The sequence below is a fragment of the Branchiostoma floridae genome, unplaced genomic scaffold (genome assembly GCF_000003815.2).
Source record: "Branchiostoma floridae strain S238N-H82 unplaced genomic scaffold, Bfl_VNyyK Sc7u5tJ_377, whole genome shotgun sequence".
Lineage (NCBI taxonomy): Eukaryota > Metazoa > Chordata > Leptocardii > Amphioxiformes > Branchiostomatidae > Branchiostoma > Branchiostoma floridae.
In genome coordinates, this window is record NW_023365820.1 from 573,323 (window position 1) to 586,775 (window position 13,453).

Below are 13,453 nucleotides of genomic sequence, written 5' to 3' on the forward strand. Positions count from 1 at the left end.
ATGAATCTAACATCTTGATATACATAATGTACACTTTGCATTCTGTCTGCAATGATTCGGTTTCTGTGACTGTGTCGACACAAAAAGGTATAGTGTGTCTAAAGGACTAAACTACTAATATCAAATAGGCTCTTCAACCACCTGTCTTCATTTCTGGCCTGTGTCGTTCTCTTGGTTCGGGACCCAAGATAACGACACGAGGCAGATTATGTAATGGTCTAGGTCCCCGACAACCACTGACCACGACATAAAACAGATATAACACCAGATGTTGAACCAGGAAAGTTCCTGTTTCTAAAAAACAGAATTTAGAGTAACGCTAAAAACAATGCCGACCATCGACACAGCCACAGAAACCAAACCAGTCACACATTGGGCCTGTATAACACAGAAACGGGCTGAAGACCTGAGTGCAAAAGGAGCCTTGGAGAGACTGAATGACTCCTTGGCTTGGTGATGAACTGGATGTTGCCACGAAGCACCGTCAGTGATGGTAGCACCTGAAGCCTCCATTCCCAGCTCCTTCGCCCTTAGCAAGTCCAGGCATTTCTGCCAAATCGGTAGAACAAACATATATGCATCAGCAACCTCACACAAACTGTTCAACCAGTCATAATTTTGATTATAGAAATAAAACTCTCCAAAGCACTGTTCGGGTCCAGACATTGAAACTGTAAGCTTAAATTTACCAGCACAAAGGAAAAAGACTGCTGTCCTACAATTAAGAAAAGCTACTTTCACAAAACACAGTACAGTGGAAGCCAGTTAATTGCACGTCGGATAAACGTACACTTCTGTCAATTGCACGGAGACTGACAATACTGCCCAAACAAAATACAATGCTACAAACATGCCTAGCTATAGGCCGATTGCCTAATTTTACACAACACACAGTGCCATACCTTGTCATATGTCCGTGAAAGACTGATGTCCATCAGGTCTTGTAGAGATGATTGACATACGGACTGTCCTCTAAACATCCAGTTATGAAATGTCTTCTCAAGAAGCTGATGAAGACGACTTTCAACGAATCCAACTATGGGAAGTGGCACCAAGACGGCTTCCGCCAGGACCACTGTCTCCTCGGATGCCTGGCATCTCCTTTGCCCACATTTTCCCGGCAGGCCTTGCTGTGAAATCGGCAAAAGAAACAGACATGCATGAACTGCCTCACTACCGCTGCAACAAACACAAATGGTTCAACGCCGGCTGTCCATTGGCGAGTAGGAACTGGACACACAATGCAGTACAATACCTTGTCTATGTCTCGGAAAGACTCGTGCCTTGGTGATGCACCGGACGTTGTCACGAATCACTTTCAGTAACGGTGACGCTTTACACGTCCATTATCCAACTCTGTTCCTTGATTTCCACGTTCAGTCATTTCTAACAAATCGGTAGAAGAAACAGGCACATGCATCAGCTGCCGTACCACCGCTGCCACAAACACAAAAGGATTAAGGCCTGTCCAGTGGCAAGTACCTAGAAACTGGACACCCCAAACCTCTATGCAGACTATCTGATATTCAGATGAAGAATGCGTATGCCAAAATTTTCCATGATCCACCTGACAAACATTCCAACCATAATACAAATGTATTCATATGCGTCATTCAAGCATTAATTTAAGTACTTAGCATTAATTGTTCGGGTACAAACATTGAAAATGAAACTATAAACTTAAACTTGCCAACACAAATGAATTGTTATTCATTGGCAAATAACGTTGTCCTAGCTATAATCAAAAACTGCTTTCACACAATACGATACGATACCTTGTCATATGTCTGGGAAGACTGCGAATCGTTCACGTTCGGCACCTTCCTTCGCCAGCCCTACCCACCTTTTCCGCGTCCAGACATTTCTTCTTACGGTACGATGATATAAAAGACGAGACAAAAATGAAACTTCACCAAGAAATATGGTAAAGACTATACCTAATACTTAAAGTAAGCTTAGCTATGTGAATGAGGCATGACAGGAAGTGAACATGATTTGTGATTGTAATTTCAGTTCTTGGTTTAACATAGAAATAGCGGGAATAATCATGATCTCTTGAATGATGGAAAGCGCAAGAGTGCGCTTTGCTGAAATTCCAAGTAATGCTGCCGTTTGTTTTGGTTACAATTTTGAGAGTAATGGCTTCAGTCTGTTTCTGCCTTATACAAGCCCATTGAATAGCTGATTCGGTTTCTGTAACTGTGTCGACGCCGAGAAGTCTAGTGCTTCTAAATGAAGCAAATTTTACTATTGATATTAAATAGGCTCTTCAGCCACCTGTTTTCCTTTCTGGCCTGTGTCGTTCTCTTGGTTCGGGACCCAAGATAACGACACAAGGCAGATTATGTAATGGTCTAGGTTCCCGACAACCACTGACCACGACATAAAACAGAAATGACAACAGATGGTGAATCAGGGAAGTCCCTGTTTTAAAAAAAAACAACAGAATTTACAGTAACTGGCCATCGACACAGTCACAGAAACCAAATCAGCCACACACCAGGCCTGTACAACACAGAAACGGGCTGAAGACCTGAGTGCAAAAGGAACTTCCATTTACAAAATGTCCTGATATAAACCCCTACCTGCATCATCACTCGAGATGTCAACAAAACACACTCAAGCGCCTTACCATCAACCAAGAGATTTTTTAAAGTTAAAGTATCCTCACAAATTATTTACTTCCTATCATGCCGATGACAAGTTAGTCCCAGCCCATCTCTGCAATATGTTTCCATTTCACACCCCATAAGACAAATAACAACTTAACTTAGATAGGACAAGCAAGATGGCGGCCATGACCAGACGCGCATCGTATGAGCTCCGCCTGTAAATAACTCTCAGAGCGGTTGCTTGTGTCGCAGAGTTTTCTATACAGTTTATTTCGACTTCTGTTCATAGTTCCTTTATACTTTAAACTTTTAAGACATCCAGCAGTGCTCTACCACCATGGTTCGAGAGAAAAACGCAGATTTCGAGTCGCCGGAGAAGACAAAGAGATATCGCACTAGATCGGGCAAGACCAAGCCGTGGAATACACCGGCGAAGGAAATCCAGGACTTTGAGCAGGTTACAGAAGATCACACAGACTCAAGCAAGACAAAGGTATGTAACCTCAAAATCCGTACAACCCCAGACCGCGTTTCGTTGTGGATTGATGCTAGCAGAGTTTGCTTCGATCGTTCGCTCGCGGAAGACACAGGATACAAGTTCACTTGGAAGAAGGGTAACGTTAACCATCCCCAGCTTTCGGTTACTGATCCCGCTTGGTCAGGAGAGAACGCCAAAGTCGTCACCATTCACTACTACCATACGGGTACAATTCTAATCCATGGGAAAGGTACACCTTGGTTCGCTAAAGACGTCTTTCCGCAAATCAAGAAAGAAGTCGATAGTATTGCCGACGTCGCTTTGGGGCAAGATGGCGGACTTGAGAATGAAGGACTTGAAGGCGGGAAAGTTGAGACAAAAGACGACGACACTAGGACAATAGAGTCTACCTCTGAGTGTGGCGCACAAGATGGCGGACTTATGCATAAGGAACTTGAGGCTGACGTAGATAAAACAAAAGACGACGACGCTAAGACAATGGAGACTACCTCCGAGTGTGAAGCGTCCGCCATGACAGCGCCTGACAGTGACTTAGAACAGACAACAAACTTGGAGCCTGTAACTGTTGATTTGACCAAGGATCTGGCCGTAGAGAAAGACATCCTAGCAGAAAACACAACTCCAAAATCGCTCAGGTCTCCTTCCATCCGCAAAGTACTGGGAGGTCTTGAGAACATTTTCCTTACTCCATTCACAAAAGTACGGGAGTCTGCAGGTAAAAACAAGATGGGGAGTAACCCACAACTCTCAAACCCACGATCGCGCCAAGCTCTAAAGATGGACCTCCCAAAAGAGCCAGAAACAAGTGCAAAGCTCCCCAGTACTGACTACGAAAATATGTACACAACGCTGGTGGACGATATAAACGAGCTGAAGACCCTGGTTTTCAGCAACAAGGTAACTATGGACAAACAAGGAAAACTAATCGCTAGTCTACAAGCCAACCTGCAGAACAGGAAAGTCGTGATTGACAAGCAATCTCGACAAATTGAGAACCTTGGCTCTGAACTTCAACGTCAACGTGAAATCACGAAGAACCTGACTGACACACTAGCTTCTCAGAAAGCCGACCATGACGCTTTGCAAGCTCAAGTTCTCATCCTGACGAACCGTGCTCAAACATCCAACACTCAGACAAGACCAGTAGATAACAAAGCTCAGAAGGATGACTCCAGAATGACGAACAAAGCTCAACCATCCGACATCCAAACAACACTAGTAGAGAACAAAGCTCAGAAGGATGAGTCCAGAATAAATCGTTTGTACTCTGAAATCGTTACTGGAGGCCGAGCACAAAACCCAATCACCGATGCAGCCCCGAACACCAAGTCATCGGCTCCCGCCCCCGGGCCCGCCCCCGCTCAAACTGACGGAAACACAACAGCGTCAACTCCAACCGAAAACGATCAAGGTGTAACGACACAAGTAAGAATCTTTGCGGATTCCCTGTGGAATAATGTCGATCCCGAGAAAATATACAAACACAAAAGAGCAAGCATCTCCAAAACCACTACCCTACCAAGAGCCGCCGAAAGGATTATCGCGTCCCCAGATCCCAACACCGAGCTTGTCATCATCCATGTCGCATCTAATGATTTGGACAATACTAAAAACAGACCAGACAGCGTTGCCACCTGTGTAGAGCAAACACACAAAGTTATCGAGTCTACTAGAGAGTGTTTTCCTAACGCAAAGATTGGGATGTCGCAGGTCCTACCGCGAGGAACGAATATGAACTCCAAGCTCAATAGGAACATAGCTTCATACAATGACGCCATTGAAAGGTCCTGTCTGACGGATAACGACCTCATATATATCCGACATAGACTCTTGTCAGAAGATCGATCGCTATACAAGCCTGACGGGATCCATATCAAACCCGACACAGGCGTCAGGCTTTTGGTAGCGGACGTCAAACGTACACTTCGGCACCAACGGGAAGCTCATGCTGTAAATCGGACAGACAGACAGGACAGAAACCCGACATCACAACACAGGAACCCAGGGAGAAACGGTGCATCAGTGTCGTACCGCACACAATCCGACCGACACCAGCCATTGGGACCCCGGCAGGAACCTCCAAGAAAGCCCGTGCAGCCTGACAGACGACCTTCGCCAGGGCCCCTGCGGATGCCTCAGAGGAACCCGCCACTGCTGTTTCCCTGGAACCAGGTACCCCCACCACCTCCACAGTGGAACCACAAGACTGGACCGTCGTTTGCTGAGACTGGGGACAAGCGTCAAACTGTGGAGACACTTATGAACATGTTGGCAGACTTCCTGAGACACTAAACTGAAGACATGCCGGTTCGCTAGAAGGATAACGACCAGTTTTATCCAAGTGACCACCCAGGTGACAAAATTACCTTATAATTACACATACAAATACTTCTGTACAATCTACCATGAAAGGGGAAACCCGCATGTATTATGTAATGTAAGTTTTAAGTACATATTTACGTTAACTTGTATTGATTAACTCTGCGCACAAAGTAGCTAAGCTCTCATTGTTAGAATATTTGTTATTATCGTCCAATTGTCAAACTCAATATGTCAGCGCAAAAGGTAGCCCTGAAGTTTTGTTCATGGAATATTCAGGGTGGGCTTAAGCGGAAAAGCCAGGACGACGATTTTGTTAGCTGTTTAGAAGATTATGATTTCGTGTGTATGCAAGAAACTTGGCTTAAGCCCAAGGAAAACTTTAGATTAGATTCTTTCAGTTATTTTAGGAGCGATAGGAATGTAGTGAAAAGGAGCTCAGGCGGGGTAATGATAATGTTCCGAAACCATCTTGCAAAAGGCCTGACAAAACTTCCAACAAAACATCCTGATATCTTATGGTGTAGATTAGATAAAACCTTTTTTGGTCTAGAACGGGATCTGTTTGTAGGATGCCTATACTTTTCCCCCGAAAATTCATCACCTATTTCTACAAGCAGTAACTTGCCCTTTGAAACGATACAAGATGATATTTCCAAATTCTCTAATCAAGGGAACATAATGTTATTAGGTGACCTTAACGCAAGAACAGCATCTCTACAGGAGACTACAATTCAAGATGACTGCCTAAATCACGATTTTATAGATTTCAAAGATGACCTACGGTATAGATCAAGCTCCGACAAAGGTGTAAACAAATACGGCAAGCACTTAATTGAGCTCTGTTCATCTGCTGATCTAACCATTTTAAACGGTAGAGTCGCAGGAGACCTGTCCGGAAAGCTTACCTGCCATAAATATAACGGTTCTAGTTTAGTGGACTATTGTGTTGTTAGCTCGAAATTCTTTCCAAAAGTTAGATACTTCAAAGTTGACGATCCCTCCGTATTCTCTGACCACTGTTTAATAACATGCTCAATCTCTACGAATTATTCACCCTATATAAAACAAACCAAACCTTTTTCGCATCCTTTACCGACTAAATATGTTTGGGACGACAATTCTAAAGACAAATTTACAGAGGCATTACAAGCTCCCTCAACTGTAAGAGATTTACAGAAATTCATGGATAAATCCTTCCCTACTGTAGAAGGCGCCGTGAAAGAATTCGAAGACATTATCATACATGTTGCCGACAAGTCCTTACGGAAGATTGTCTACAAAAAGAAAAAGAAAAGGAAAAACAAAAACAAACCATGGTTCAACCAGTCATGTGCTGCTCTCAAACGGAAAGTCAATCGTTTAGCTACAGAATTTTCTAAATGTCCCTGGAAACTTGATCTTCGCCATGCTTATTTTAACAACCTTAAAATTTACAAGAAAAAGATTAAAGCAGAAAGACGGCTCTTCAAAGAAAGGCAATGGAACAATCTTTATAAACTCAGTAAATCAGACCCACAAAAATTCTGGAGAGAAATGAAAATTCAAAACCAGGATGGAAATGATAAACAAGATGAAAATAATAACATAAGCCCTGAAGAGTGGAAAACTCACTTCAAAAATCTGAACGATCTTGTAAAAATTAATGAAGCCGACACAGATTTCCATCAACATATCGGTCAGAAAGAAACAGACCTGCTTCAGACAACGGGAAGTGATAACGAAGTTGACATAGGAAATAAGGAGCATACCAAAACTATTATCAATACCCTTGCAAATAAAACGGGAAATCCCTTGGACTATGACATTTTAGAAGACGAAATCATAGCCGGACTACATAAACTAAAGGGCCGTAAAGCATGTGGCACAGACTCCATCACTAATGAAATGCTAAAATGTGGCACAAACCAACTTGTCATACCACTGAAGAAACTGTTCAATCTCGCCATCCAGTCCGGTACATTTCCCAATCAATGGAGTCAAAACATTCTCGTCCCCATACACAAAAGCGGCAATACATCCAACCCGTCAAACTATAGAGGGATCGCAATTTCTAGCTGCGTTGGGAAACTGTTCACTCTCATATTAAGTAACCGTCTGCAGCACTTTCTGGAAGATAACAATATATTGACTCCTTCTCAATCCGGATTTAGACAAAACTTCCGGACAAGTGACAACATCTTCGTGCTTAAAACTATCATCGATAAACAGTTGTCTGAACCTGGTGGAAAGTTATACGCATGTTTTGTTGATTTCAAGAAAGCATTCGACTCTGTTTGGAGAGATGGCTTGTACTACAAACTGTTATCATCAGGCATAGGTGGACAATTCTTCAAAATCATACAATCCATGTATTCCAACATAAAATACTGTGTTAAAACTCCTGGTGGCCTGTCAGACTACTTTAAATCAACGTGCGGCGTACGCCAAGGGTGTAATCTAAGCCCCCTTTTATTTAACCTTTTTATAAATGACATCCCTAGCGAGTTGTCTTCATCATTATGTGATCCTGTCACTCTCGATAATACTCCAATTAACAGTCTCCTATGGGCAGATGACCTAGTCCTCTTCTCAAAGTCAGAAAGTGGTCTCCAAGAGTGCCTAAAGAGACTAGACAGATTCTGCTCACTCTGGAAGCTAGCAATCAATAGAGACAAAACTAAAGTTATGATATTTTCAAAAACTGGACGAACAGGTTACAACAAAAACTCAAATTTCCAATCACAAGGACAGTCCTTAAACATTACAAACTTTTATACATATCTGGGGGTAGATATAACACCCTCCGGATCATTTCAGCGTGCAACAAAACAACTGAGAATAAAAGCCCTCCGGGCTTCTTTCAAACTCAGATCCCTCCTTCTGTCAAACTACAACCCATCCATTCCACTAGCACTTGATTTATTTAATAGTTGAGTCAAACCAATTCTACTTTATTGCAGCGAGATACTGGGAACAACAGTTCAATCACGGGATCTCATCCTTAATGGAATAGCGGAATGTCCAAATGAAAACATAAGACAAATATTATCCAACATTATATCTCCGATACTAGGATCGGATGTTAATATCCGTAAAGCTACTCGTGTCGGAAAAAAAATCTGACCCACCATCTAACCGTCCGGTTTTAATTCGACTCAGCAAGTACAATGATAAGTTACAGATGATATATCATTCCAATACATTAGCTAAACAAAACATTACGGTAACTCAACCTCCAATTTCTTACGAGGTTTCCGACCTAGAATATGTTCTTCTAAACTTCTGCAAAATACTTCTCCGCGTCCCCAAAAGTTCAGTTAACGCTGCAGTAAGGGGAGAATTGGGCATGTTTCCGCTATACATAGATACACAGACTCAGCTGGTTAAATATTGGATAAGATTGAACAGCCTTTCGAATGACAGAATCGTAAAAAAAGCATATAATGACGCTGTAAGACTAGAACAAGACTGGGTTATACATGTACGAGATACACTCTGTAGACACGGGTTCCAAAATATTTGGCTGAACCCCAACGTAAGCGCCAACTACTTTGGAAACATGTTCAAGGAGCGCCTTAAAGACGAGTTTCTATCCAGCTGGCGACAAAAAATCAAAAGTTTCAGTAAACTCGAAACATATTCAAAAATAAAATCTGAATTTCATATTGAGAAATACTTGCTTTCGGTCCAAAACAAATCTTTCGTAGCCAATACAACAAAACTCAGAATTGCTGCACATCGGTTAGAAATTGAAAAGGGCCGACACAATAATGTCCCAGCGAGCCAGAGACTGTGTCCAACATGCAAAGAAGGCGTAGAAGATGAATACCACTTCATGATAGAATGTCCAACTTACATAGAAGAAAGAGCTAAATTAATGCAGACGATAAAGAACAAATCATTACCTAAGACAAACAGAGTTATTTCATGTACTTATGTCATGTCCCGACACTGTTTCCGTTTACGTAGGTCAATACATATACACATCCATGCAGAAAAGGAACCTCATGATTTCAACTTAATTTTGTTTACATTGTCATAGTAATGTATATACTAGATAATAAGATCCTCGCTATGTCTCCTCTCAGTCATATTGTTTGTATAAAATACTGCCTGAATGTAGTATGTTTTCATGTTATTAGCAATAGAACATTGCATAACCTATTGTTACTTTGTTAGGTTAATTCTACTACTAGCATATTGCTAGTTGTCTGTACAATATAACGTTACCTAAGTTTGCCATACATTGTACCCGTTTTACAAATGTTGTGCAATAAACTTTGACTTGACTTGACTTGACTTAGTTTCAGGTCCTCTGGTTGATCCGGGCTCGATGGTACCAATAAGATCCTGGAAGCAACAAAGCGAAATTATTAAGATTAGGTCGAGACAGCCTTCTTGTTTTGTTGTAATTCATCATCATCATCATCATCATCATAGGTACCCCCAGATGACCCCGCGTGGGGGCAAAGTAGGGGGGGGGGGTTGAGGTCCCGGGTAAGGGCGGGCAGCCCTCATGCCTGGCACGGAAGCACTCAACGGTGGGAGCACTAACTACCGTGCCAGGCAGGGAATGCCACTCTGGAATTGTTCAGGGAAAGTATGAGAATTTGTAGGTGTCAGTGCGGGCGAAAATTGGTGAAAAATGTTCCACCGTCAAAGACAACCCTCTGGGTTCTCTCCGCAAGGAAGGCCCTAAGCCAAGACTGAAGAAGGCCAGAAATGCCATAGTGCTCGAGTTTGCTCAGCAGACGTTCGTGAGGCACGGTATCGTGTGCGTTGCTAAAGTCAACCACCGCGGCATCGACCTGTTTGTTCTGGTCCATATTTTTGGCCAGGTCTTGGAGGGTAAGCACCAGCTGGTTCTCGCAGGACAGACCCTTTCTGAAGCCATGTTGCGTTAGGGACAGAATGCCATGAGTGTCTAGATGTTTCATCATGTGGCTGTGCACGATGTGTTCGAGCACTTTACCACAGACCGATGTCAGAGACACCGGCCTATAGTTTAATACATAAGAGACCGCACAAATTGTTTTCTTCCTATCATGCCGACAAGTTAGTCCCAGACCATCTCTACAATATGTTTCCGTTTCACACCCCATAAGACACACAAGAACTTAACTTAGTTTCGGGTCCTCCGACAGGGCTTTCACACGAGCACCGATCTCCTGGACGTCACCGTACAGCTAGCCGTGGAGATGGCATCGGATCGGACAACCTCTCACCGGGATAAGTCCAAACATGAACATTGCAGCTGCAGTTGATCCGTCTTGATGGCGCCAATAAGATCCTGGAAGCAACAAAGCGAAATTATTGCAATTAGGTCGAGACAGTCTTCTTGCTTTGTTGGAATACGAGCGATCGCGATGATGTCACGCTCACGGTGACGCAGTGGTAGGCAAAAAGCAGGTGTTTTGAAAAAGATTGATTTACATATTAACCAATAATTTGATCTGCTAATTCAAATATGAATTTTTAATCCAATCTACTGCCATTCTGGTAGGTGCCAGCCGTCGAATACCCCGGATGTAAACAACAAGAGCGATCGGTCGTATTGATATAGCACAGTGAGGCCTTACATGTAAGCGCCGGTAGGTCCGCGTTTTTATGTCCTCCAACGTTCACAAAAGAATTCAACGTTAACGTTGCCGATTATTGGCATTACATTGGACTGTTGATAACTTGCCTAAAACATATAAATGCACTATGTGAAAAACGACCCTACTAACCTGTTGTCTTGGGTTAGACACGGCTTGAAGTACAAAGGATTCACAGCGGTCGTGCTGCCCTTTTGTAATGGGAGTTGCGGGGTATGTCTGTAACATCAGACGGCTGGCAGACGAACGACGCGACACTTTGGGGTTTCAGACAGGTAACCACAGGGGCTAGTCTATACACGATTGGTCTAGTCTAGAAAATCCGCCGGTGTTATTGGTCAAAGGAATGCTCTTGTACGATTGATTATCTGAGATAATGAAATTGATTGCAGCACACGACCAGAGGTAGCAGTTCATTACGGCACTGCAGCTGGAAATGAGCCTAGGACTCTGTTTCTATGCCTAGGATAGGCACCATCTTCTGTAGTTGCCGCTGACTCATTCTTTTTGTTTGCTCAAGACGGATAGCAAGCGAAAGGAATGAGTGAGTCAGTGGTTCTTACGGAGGGCTAGAAAAAGGCAAGTCGAAGTTCATTGCACAACGCTTGTAAATAGATACAATGCAAGGCAATCACTGGCTTATTTAACCAATCGCAGGCCATTCGCCAATGATGCATGCGGATGGTCGGCGCCACATGACATGAACGGCCCTTTGTCACATCACCTAAAGTTATGTAAATTGAATGGATAATCTGCGTTGTGTAAATCCACTTGTTTGATGTAACACCCTAACGTTTTAGGTCATACCCTACCTATACTTAATACTGTGGAATTCTACAAAAATAAGCAGAAGAAAGGGAAGTCAAAATCTCATTTCTATGACTAAACGTCCATGGCAAGACAACCTAATAAGGACGAGAAAGTGCTCAGATTGCATGGCTATGGCGGTCCCAGTCTTTCAGTCCAGAGAAAGTAAAATACTGTACATGTACATGATACAAATAACTCAGTTTCCGGGCGTTTTCTGCGTTTTCCTGACTCGAGTTTGTGGTTGGTGGCTTTTTTGTCGGATTCGGGTTGCGGGCATTGTCCTCGCCCAACTGATTGAGTTTGGGTAGGTCAGATGAAACGCAGGTGGTGATTGTTATGATTGGAGTCTACGATAAAATGAATAGAACGAACCATTCCTTTTATAGGGATTTTAAACTTGAAGTTACCAATGCAAGAGAGGCTTTTTCGACATTGAAAAACTGTACAACATGATATGTACTATTATGATTACAACATGTAGTGAAAAATAGGTTCTATTATAGCAATTAGATTATTGCTATAGCTTAATTATAGTTCGTAAATCAGCCTCATTACGAAACACATTGGGTACCTACTGGCTGCAAATGCACCAGATAATAATTCAAAGAATAACAATGTGTTCAAAGCATGAAAGTCTTAGCAAAGAAAGCTATTGTAGCATTTTCTCATAAATTATGTAAATGAGACCCTAATTTACATGAATTACGTATGCATGTTCAACTTAACGTACATGTTGCTGCCAAATGTCGCAAGTGTGGAATTTTCGTCATTTAGCACTATAATAACAATTTCTCATTAATTATGCAAATTAGGTAACAGTTTGCATAATTGATGTCTATCGATATTTCTCTCTTTTCTAGTTACATTTGTCGTGTTTAAGTGATCTAGTATTATGAAATACTGTGGCTTCGGAAGAATGGAATTTTCGTCATTTAACATTGTAATAACAATTTCTCATTAATTATGTAAATTAGGTAACAATTTGCATAATTGATATCTATCGATATTTTTCTCTTTTCTAGTTACATTTGTCATGTTTAAATGTTCTAGTATTATGAAATACTGTGGCTTAATAAACTGTGCTCATTAGTTATATTAATCATGCAAATTAGCCCCTGGTTTGCATTGATAGCCCTTATTCATGGAAGACATCTCCGAATTTATCTACATATCAAAAATCACAATGATCCGTCAACCCCTTCCCGAGTTATTCCCTTCCAAAAGGATGGTGCAATTGCGCACGCAGGGACGAATTGCTGTGGAATTTCGGGAATATTTGCCAATCGGATATATGCCTAACAGTAAGCTTAATATTTCTCTCTTTTTGAGTTACATATGGCATATTTTTGAGTAGTCTAACATGAAATGCAGTGTATTTGTAAACTGTCCTCATGAATTATGCAAATTAGCCCCTGATGTGCATGATTAGCATTTGATTATGTAAGGCAGCTCTGAAGCTATCTACATTCCAAATATCATGAAGATCCGTCAACCTATTCCCGAGTTATTCCCCTCTGAAGGGGTGATGCAACTAGGCGTGGAAAAATTCCTGACCTGCCTGCGGAATTTTGTGAATTCTTGTCAAACGGACGCACACTATACTAGTAGGCTAGCCCCTGAGGCGTCGCCAAAAA

General features: G+C 42.2%; 1 long non-coding RNA gene across 1 annotated transcript; it reads right to left on the bottom strand.

Moving 5' to 3' along the window:
* Positions 1–282: 282 nt before the first annotated feature.
* LOC118408718 lies at positions 283–1,844 on the bottom strand. The gene is made up of 4 exons (XR_004830348.1): positions 1,776–1,844; positions 1,256–1,386; positions 903–1,130; positions 283–549 (listed from the first exon to the last, which is right to left on the bottom strand). It is a non-coding gene; the product is annotated as an uncharacterized LOC118408718 (long non-coding RNA).
* Between the last annotated feature and the right edge of the window lie 11,609 nt (positions 1,845–13,453).